This window comes from Lathyrus oleraceus, chromosome 6 (genome assembly GCF_024323335.1).
Source record: "Lathyrus oleraceus cultivar Zhongwan6 chromosome 6, CAAS_Psat_ZW6_1.0, whole genome shotgun sequence".
Classification (NCBI taxonomy): Eukaryota; Viridiplantae; Streptophyta; class Magnoliopsida; order Fabales; family Fabaceae; genus Lathyrus; species Lathyrus oleraceus.
Window position 1 is genome coordinate 79610860 of NC_066584.1, and position 10339 is coordinate 79621198.

General features: G+C 40.6%; 1 non-coding gene across 1 annotated transcript; it reads right to left on the reverse strand.

The window, feature by feature from the left end:
- Positions 1-989: 989 nt before the first annotated feature.
- LOC127099186 (small nucleolar RNA R71) lies at positions 990-1095 on the reverse strand. The gene has a single exon (XR_007793726.1). It is a non-coding gene; the product is annotated as a small nucleolar RNA R71 (small nucleolar RNA).
- Positions 1096-10339: the final 9244 nt, after the last annotated feature.

The window sequence follows — 10339 nt, forward strand, 5'->3', positions numbered from 1 at the left end:
ATATAGCATTAAAATCACTTATAAAAGCATTAATATCTCACATTGAGGTGTTCTTGCAAATATTATTTTCTAAACTTGGAGTCTTTATTTTCATTGTTATTGATGCTTTAGTTTCAATTCAGTTGGTGTTATTTAAGTTCCCCCAATTTCTATTCCAACATTACTTATATACCTGATAAACTCTCAATTTGGAGCAATTTTATTTATGCAATTTTAGCCTTTTCTACATTATTTTAGGTATTTACTTTGCTGAATTTTATCATGTATGCCATGAATTTATGCCTTTTTATTTTCCGTTTTTAGTAGTCTGAGTAAATCTGTTGAGTTTGAAACATAAGGTTCGTTATGCCGACGAGACTTGTATAAATTGCACGCTTATAAATTAAAACGAAGATAATTTTTATGTTTTGAAAATTTTGTTTTTAATGCAAAAGATTCACTATGATAGTAGGAATACTGAAATATTGATTTCAACTCGAAAGAGTTAAAATAGTATTTGACTAAGAAAAATACAGATCTTTAATTTTTAAAAACAGCGAAAGTACTTTCTAAATTAATTAAGAAACCACTAATTTTAAAAAGGGATTTAAAACTTGTAAATTGTATCACGCGAAAGTTGGTGTTTACAAGTGTAAAATCTAGTAACGGACACGTGAAAGCGGATGTTACGTTTAACTTAATTTTCTACTAAAATATTTTTCTCGTTACTAAAATATCTTGTTAACCCTATGATCCAAACTAAAAACTTTGAGTTAAAACCCTCTTTGTTGCAGATATGAATATGCACCTCTCTGTCTTTGTGCAATTCACTGATACACTCAAAAGGAGAGGTGTCAATTCGAAGGCCATTAGATTGTGTATATTCCTATTATCCCTAAGGGATGGAGCCAGAGATTGACTGCAATCCCTACCGCCAAATTTCATAACAACATGGGATGAATTAAAGAATGTGTTCCTTGCAAGGTACTTCATGCCGAGCAAAATGGTACAATTAAGGAACCAAATTACCTGCTTCAGGTAGAGAAACAGTGAATCACTCTTTATAGCGTGAGAGCGATACAAGGAATTAACAAGAGTTTGCCCTCACCATGAATTAAAGAAGTGGTTAGTAATTCATGCATTCTACAATGGTCTATTTTATAACACGAGGATGACCATTGATGTCGTAGATGGAGTGGCTCTAATGAATAAACCTTTCAATGAAGCCTATGAAATTATCAAAGACATGGCTCAGAACCACTACCAATGTGGGAGTGAACACACTCTCGTAGACAAAACAAACCAATATGAGGGATGTACGAAGCCAGTAACTTCAATCATATGAATGTGAAAGTTGACGCTCTTACCAAAAAAATTGATAACCTGAGCATCACTCCAGCAGCTACCATAGTGGTCGTAACTCCCAGTTGTAAAATCAGTTGAGCCCCTGGACATGTTACTGCTGAGTGTCAACTGTTGACTAAACCAACCCCAGAATAAGAAAATTACGTGCAAGAAAAGTCATATTTCAATACATATAATCTTATATTGATAAATCATCCAAATTTCTCCTATAATAATGTCGCATCCGCGAAAAAAACAACCGGCGGGACTCAAATAAAAACACAACACAGAGTCGCCACTGCGCGTTATTTATCCCAAAACAGGGAAAGGAAACGCTCAGAGAAACCTGGAAAGGAAATGGTCCTGCGACCAAAGAGAAAGGGTAAGGGAGTCGGTTACGCAAGGGGAAGGTATTAGCACCCCTCACGTCCGTCGTACTCGACGGGATCCACGTTCTAAAATAAAGAATAGGTTGCTGAAACATCACACACACACGGGGAACGCAGGTGGGGTTAAGAGGAACGAGCTCGATAAGGTATCGCACCTTATGCCTACATATCTTGTCTGGAACAAGAATCAGAGCCACTGTAGTTCGGCTTACGCACGCCAAACAACACAAAACATACAAACAAGCAAGGGTGGCAAACATGGAGCCCGACAACCACTCGATGGAATTACGTCAGCATCCGAACCAAAACATGCGCAAAACGGCAAACGTGGAGCCCGACAGCCAATCACTGGGCTTACGTCGGCATCCGAACCAAAACACAATCAGATAACAGGTAAACACACGCAAAAAAGAAAAAGGTTGCCCGGAGTGGTCTCGCACGACCACCTGCCTACATACCTCGTCTGGCACGAGGATCAGGGCGATGTAGTTCCCCTGAAAGGGAAAAAGATTTTAGCCAGAAACCGGGGAAAGACACACTACTAGGGAGCTGGACTCGAGCCTAGTGTTGTCATGCATCGTTGCCCTAAGTTCAGTTTTCTATCCTACTTGCATAAGCAAACTATTCCTATCCAGGAAAGAAGCAAGCACACAAGCATACAGCATAATTCAAGCACACATCAAATGAGAACAAGCATCTCAAACAGATATCCACATAGCACGCACTATAACCAAACAAGGGGCTCACACAATAGGTTTGACTACCGCAGCAAGTCGTCTGTACGGGCTGTGTTTGCTCTTAACCTTGCCATTACGAGGCTAAGGTGAAGCAGATGAAAGGATGAAGTGAGGATCAGACCTCACAGCTCTTATCCCTGACCAGGGAGAGCTTCTGACAAATGAGCATGGGTCCAGAATGGGGGAACCCTTCTATACTCAGAGACTCTGACACAATGTGCACTGCACAAGATCTTGGGCTTGTGATCTCAATGCTACAACCATGTAATGGGAGCAAGGAGAAGACTCAACTGAATAGTGGGGGATAGATTGCATATCCCTACCTTCCACCAATTGCCTTGATTAAGGACTTTACCTGCTTAGGCACAATATTAAACAATCACAAACATTGCCTCTTAAGGAGGACTTCAGACAATTTGCCCGGTCAAATAACAGACCGGGTCTCCAGACTACATGAAGTTAGGAAGTTATACCTCAATGCAAGTTGCTTAAGCAAAGCAAAGCAAAAGTTCACAAGGAACTGAGCAACTAAAAGTACCTGGAAACAGTCAAACACAGTTAGTACTCAGACAAACAAAAATAAACAGCAAGTATTAATCAGTCAGACTATACAAACTAATGCACAACAAAGGCGAGCTATGAGCTCAAGCCCAAGCTTCACAACCTACAAAACAACGTTGTGTTAGTGTACAAACATCAAACAACATCATTTCAATCAACTTGGATCATTCTCCATGAGCATTGTGCTATTCATCCTGAAAAATCAAGCAAATGTTAGAAACTAGACCACTAGGCCAAGCCTAGGGTCCAAAGGCAAGAAAAATTCCTAAACAGCAAGGGATATCCAACCAAAGTCAAATTAATGTCAAACAAAAGCCAACACAATTAGTCCCATGTCCATATCATTCATCACGCTCATTTTATGCATAAAACAATCCAACTTAGGTCAAATGGAACACAAAACATCCAAACAGAACTATTGCACCCAATTCCATATCAAAACAATTCCAAAAATCCTCAAATAATTTACACCTAAACAGGGTCTATTCAAGGTATAACACACCAAATTTCAGCTTAATTGGGCAAAGGAAACCATGTCAATGAAAATCAACAAAAACAGACACAATTACATGCTCCAAATCACAATATCAACACATGCATTCACTTCAAAAATTCACAAGTCAATGAAAACAGTAAAGAAATGAGTGAGACCAAAACAGGGATGTCACATCATGTGTCTACAACTATCATACCAAATTTCATAAGCATTCAACACCATATGAGCATTTCACAAGGATATTTCAAACACATGTCACACAAGCTTGCACATTTGACCAACAGAGATGAAAAATAGCAATCAAATTGAAAATGCCACATAAAATTCCACAAAAATTCACATAGCATCTTAACATGTTAATGAACATCCATGCAAAATTCCACATCATTTCATTAAGTATAGGTCACTCAAATAAATCCAGCAAGTTGACATAATAAGGTGTGACACAAGTTGTCACACCTAAGTTCCAAAATTCATAACTCAATGACCAGGTATCAAAAATTCATGAAATTTACATGTAAATAAACATCAACCAGTCCACAATCATCACAAAAATTTTCAGACATTTATTTGTAACCATGAGCATTTCACAATCAAAATGGTAGAATGTATCAAATTTTCATACATGTGAAACATCCCTAGGTCAAACACAAATATTACCATGCACAACCTCAATCAATAGGTCAAATAAATTCTACATTCAAAAAGGAAGTCAACACAAAAATTCCTACATTTTTCTGATTTTTTAATGATTTTTTATGAATTTTTTAAAGTCATTGTGATTTTTTAACAATTTGTATGAATTAAATTAATTAAAATGAAATAAATGGAAATCAGTTGTAAGTGGCTACAGGCGGGGGCGGTAAACGTCCAGTTCAAATTTTCAAATGGATTTGAAGATCTAACACACTTTTGCGCAGAAATTCGTCTTCTCCAACCCAGGCACACGAAGAACACATGATCCATCAATCTTAACAAAAATGAACAAATGGATAACCGTTGAACTCGTCTAAGAACACACAATCCGAATATCAACCTATTTTAACCTAAATGTTCCTCTATTTTCCAAATCGATGAGGTTAGGGTTTTGTATCAAAACTTCCAATCCAGATTTCGCACGCTACAGTTCATCATTTCTAAAACCAAAAGCATCACTACATTCTACGTGAAACGTACTACACAAAGCACATGCCAATCGAGCAAATCGTGACATTCGAAATTTTGACATACCTGATGTGCAGTGCTGTTCTTGATGAGCTTTTCGTGATTCCACCTCAAACAGTTGAAGAAGGACAATAAGGAAGATGAATAGAAGAGCTATATTCAACTGCAGTAGCTCCTAGCACGCGAAATCTTCAAATGCCATGAACGATGCAACTTTGAACAGTCGTGTTTTGGTGCGATTTGGATGATGAAATGCTCAAACAGATGTAGAAGATGATGAGGCAAGATTAATGCAACAAGAATTTCGCAAATTGAGCCAAAATTGAAGAAGTTTGATGAGTTTTTGGTTTTGTGTTCTTGAAGAAATTTTGAGAGAATGAAGAGTTTTCAGATCTGATTTTGGGAAGTGTGAGTTTCTGTTATGATTAGAATGAGATTAGGAATATATATGAGTGCTTTAATCCAAGCTTAAACATGTAATTAGCCAAATTGCATTTGTTAGTGAAATGTTAATTTTCAAGCCTAAGGGCAAAATTGGAATTTCATAAGCCAGCTCATTGCCACCTCATTGACAGCTCACACACTCTCTAAATGACATGTGTGAGCTGTTGCAACTTGTCTCACTCTCATTGGATGTGTAATTCTCATTTTCACCATGTAATGCCACTTTGTCCATTTTTGCACTTTCATTTTGCAAGTCAAATTCCAAACCACAAGCCTTAGGCATGAAATGATGATTCCAACAAGTTCCAAATACCATTTGTGAGGTGTAGCAAAAATCCTCACTCAAAAATTCCAATTATTTCACAAGTTGGACAATTTTGCCCCTGGTCCATTTTAACTGTCCAGTTGAAAATTGACTTTTTGCATTGGCCACTTTTGGAAAAATCCAATTATGCACCATGAAAGTACATGTCAAATGGAGTTTGTGCATATAAAGAACTTGCAATTTGGACAAACCATGTGGAAATTATGGCCTCCTGATTATGGGTCATTTTTGAATTTCACTGAGCCATAATTTTCCAACCATACATGGGATTTTCAAGTTCTTGGACTTTTTGGAAAGGTGAGAACAAGATCTACAACTTTCATGTTGAACAATTTTTCATTTGAAGCTTCCTTAGACACGTGGCTTTGAGGTCAAAAACTTTCCATTTTTGGAAACTTCAATTACAGGTCACTTTCTATTTTTGGCAGTTTTTGTCCTGACTTGATTTTCTTCATTCTTAAGCTTTGAGATGTCATACAACACTTGTTCCAACATGAATGAAGTGTATCCAACTCATTTCCACCTCCAAATCCATCAGATCATGTACAGTTGACCACAGTTGACTTTTCAGTAGATAGATGAATTTGGCCAAGCATAGATCAATCTGAGCCTCATTCTCCTGATGAAATGGCACAAGGGTGAAACCCTAGCCTCAATAATCTCCATATAATCATATAATGAACCCCATAGCCATCATAGACCCCATCTCCTGATTATGCCCTGACTGGCCCAATGCAACTGATTAGGGTTGACCAGTGGTCAAAACCCTAATCTCAAGGAATCTGCTTCAATCACTGGATGAAATCAAACCATGATGATGATGATGTATCACTTCAATCAAGATGAAGACCACTATCCATTGAGAATCACAAAACCCTAATTTCAACTTCCACATCCTCAGATGATTGATGACCAGTCAATAAAACCTTAGGCTTGCACTTTGACTTCCTCATCCTTTGATCCAGACTTGAGAGTATGGCTTGCATAATGTAACCACATGATATGCAATATGTAATGCCTAATGACCTAAAATAATATGCAATATGTTAAGCTAGTCCCAAGAGAGGAGGGCAAATTTTGAGGTGTTACAGCTGCCCCTATTCAATCCACTGTGAACTTGTCGATATGAATAGCCTCGGCTTTCAGATGATCAGGATGAAGAGTGATTGAATACCAAGAACAGACGAACAATTTGCACTCTGATCGGGATATAATTAACAACGCCCGTCAGCATCGGCGAAGAAACAATCTCAAAAACGAAAAGACGTCGACCTGGATACCAAAATAAATGGTAACGCAGGGATAACTATGGCCTGAACACCACTCATCCGCTCGGGATTATTATCCTCTTTTTCTGCTTTTCTTGAACCCCAAGGTTTTCTCTATTTTTTATTTTCTTGGCCTGAACACCACTTTGGTCTGGACACCTCTTCGGTCTGGATACCACTTCGGTCTGGATACCGGGAAACTGGCCGGATTGCCGCAAGCTGCATCGATCTAATCATCGTGAGCTTCTTCGATCTGGAAATCGGAACTGGCTGGAGTGCCACAAATTCTTCGTCCTGACTGTTGAGAACCTCTTCGATCTGGAAATCGGAAACTTCTTCGATCTGGAAATCGGAAACTGGCCGGATTGCCACAAGTTCTTCGTCCTGATTGTTGAGAACCTCTTCGATCTGGAAATCGGAAACTGGCCGGAGTGCCACAAGTTCTTCGTCCTGATTGTTGAGAACTTCTTCGATCTGGAAATCGGAAACTGGCCGGAGTGCCACAAGTTCTTCGTCCTGATTGTTGAGAACCTCTTCGATCTGGAAATCGGAAACTGGCCGGAGTGCCACAAGTTCTTCGTCCTGACTGTTGAGAACCTCTTCGATCTGGAAATCGGAAACTGGCCGGAATGCCACAACAACCCATGCTGAGGATGACAAGCCCTGAGCCGACTGCTCTCTATTCAACCCTGGCAGACAAACACTTCGCGTTTAGCTGGGGATTATCTTCTTTCTTGTTTTTCTTTTTGGACCCCGAAACTTTCTTGATTAACATTCCCATCTCTGCTCGACAGAAATTTACCCTCCAGTATCGTACTACTGGGGAATATCCTTGATTAAAACCATGATGCTAGACTCCTCGGAGTAACACCTTCACTGTCTGATAAAACCAATCCTCAAGCGGTAACCACGGCTTGAATCGCACTGATCGCGTAACGTCCTCTGATTTTATTTCCATCTCTGTCCGACGGAAACATTTCCTCCAATATCGCACTACTGGGGAACATTGCTGATCTGACGTCATGATGCTAAACTCCACAGAGTAACATCTTCGCTTTATGGCACAACCACCTCTCAAACGGTAACCACGGCTTGAGACTTGCTTTATGCTTGCAACAAAGATGCATGATCTTTTTCTGCGTAATGCTCCATAATTATGGAAATGCTACGCGATTTATTTTTCCTATGCAATATGCTATGCTTACTCTACATGATGAATGCATAAAAAGCATCCCCCTCAAGGGACTCATCTGAGGAGTACGAGACACTCCGCTGAGGAACTCGCCATTGCTCCGATCTCCACCCTGCTGGGGAATAACACTGCTGCTGTGAAAAGGTAACCCTTGCTGGGGAAGAACCTCCTTTGCACCCAATCCGCTCGGGAAACTGCTGGGGAAAAGCACCACCAACCCTTTGTGGGGATACAACAGTTTTTGACTTGCTGGGGATATCAATCCTGATTCTGCTTTGGGAAACCCTCACAGATACCTGACTACTTCACTGGGGAACGCTCACAGATACTCCGCTGGGAAACAGCCACCTTCAGGTCTGGCAACTGAGGAAGCATCGATCTGACACCTGCTGGGGGATAACCATCCTGACCCTGCTAGGGAAACGAATGCTACTCCGCTGGGGACAACCCATGCAATCCACACGTAGGATACACTCAGCTGGGGATGCAAAAATCCATCCGCTACGGAAACTCGTCCAATCCACTGGTAGGATGAACACTGCTGGAGATATATTTCATTGAAACCCGCTCCACTCGGGGAACTGTTGGAGATATATTTCATTGAAACCCGCTCCACTCGGGGAATAGCAACCTTCAACTCCTGGCTGCTGAGGAAACACCGTTGTAAATCTGCCGGGGATAATCATCTTGACTCGGCTGGGGGATCCACAGACCTTGATCTGCTGGGGAGTTAGCCCTATGATTCTGCTTGGGGACCTAGCTGAGGAAATGAGAAAAGTTGGTACAGAACACCCGTCGACTCGTCGAACCCTGGTATCCACCTCCCAATCTCGCATCAGCTTTCCACTTTTGAAAATTCCCAGACTCGTCTGGACCTTTTCTGCTCCATCATCTTATATTCCAAGCCGCTCCGCGCTCGACGAGAGAGCGTACTCCTGGGAGTTATACAGAAATTTCAATTTTCCGACTTTGAAGAGTCTTCTTGATTAATTTCAAGGGTCGTCGGACGTCTCTCGTCGTCCTCTACATCGTCCCTCTACCCATTCATCTCTGGTCAGACTCTGCGGGGAATTTTACAGACTTTCCAATCTTCCGATTTTGAAGAGTCTTCTTGATTATCATCAAGGGTCGTCGTACGCCTCAACGTCACTTCGTCGTCCCTTCATACATTCATTCCTGAGCGAACTCTCTGGGGATTTGTTTCATCAACAGCTTCCACATCACAACCTGCAAGTGAGTGAGAATGCCTAACAGTTCCTGCAAAACAGATCGTCAGATAAAACCGTGCCCCAGGCGCGTCAAGATTTCAACACTTGGGTCACTCAACCTTCCAAATAAGATTTCAAGCCTTCAATCTTATAAACATGCATTGGAAGGAACCTGTATGTCTTAAAATGCAAAGATTCTTTATCAAAATAATAGGATGTTTTTGCAATCAAAGCGGTAACGAAAGACAAAAACAAAATTATTTGACTGAATAGGCATTTATTGATTGAAAAAAGTGTGGCTCAAATGAGCAATACAAAAGGAAGCAATTCCTGAAAAGAGGTAATTGCACAAAAGGAAAATCTATCCTAATGGCAATGTGAAACCCATGATCTCATCGAGTTCCAACTCGGTTACACCCCATATGTCCTCAGACTCTCCATGCTTTCTGCCTTCTGAACAAGACGATTCTGATTGATCCCCACCGGGTATTATCCATGATGCTTTAACCAAAGCGCAAACGATCATGCGGGACGCAGTTGTTCGTTTCAATCCCTCTTTTGCCTGGACCGCCCTTCCGGGTTTTCAGTCCACCGGGATACCCCTTTTTGCCCAAGTCGCCTTTTCAGGTTTTCGACTTGCCGGGTGTACATTTTTCTTTTTATCCCTAATTTTTGCCCGAACCTTTTTCTTTATGTTTTTTGGTTCGCCGGGATGCCCATTTTTGCCTGGACTATTTTGTTCTTTTCGTCCAGCGGGTCTCTTTATACGAAGTATTTTTTAACTGCGTCCGCATTCACAAGGGATGGAAAATTTTTGCCCTCCATGGTCGTTAACAACAAGGCTCCGCCAGAGAAAACCTTCTTGACCACGAATGGACCTTCATAATTGGGTGTCCATTTGCCCCTTCGATCGTTTCGAGGAGGAAGGATCCTTTTCAACACCATATCACCTACGTGATATACCCGAGGTCGCACCTTTCTGTCAAAAGCACGCTTCATCCTTTGCTGGTATAACTCAAGTTAGTCCCCCAAAACCTTAGGTACGAATCACTATAGCGTAATCGGCCTGTTATTATGAATGTTAAATTAGGAAAGGCTGAATTGAAGAAACCACTTGTTGTATTGAAGAAGTACCCATAAGCAATAGGATATACAATATATTATCTCAAGGGTATGACAACTCTAGTATGCATGCACAAAATTATGCTCAAAGAGGATTATAAACCCTCCAG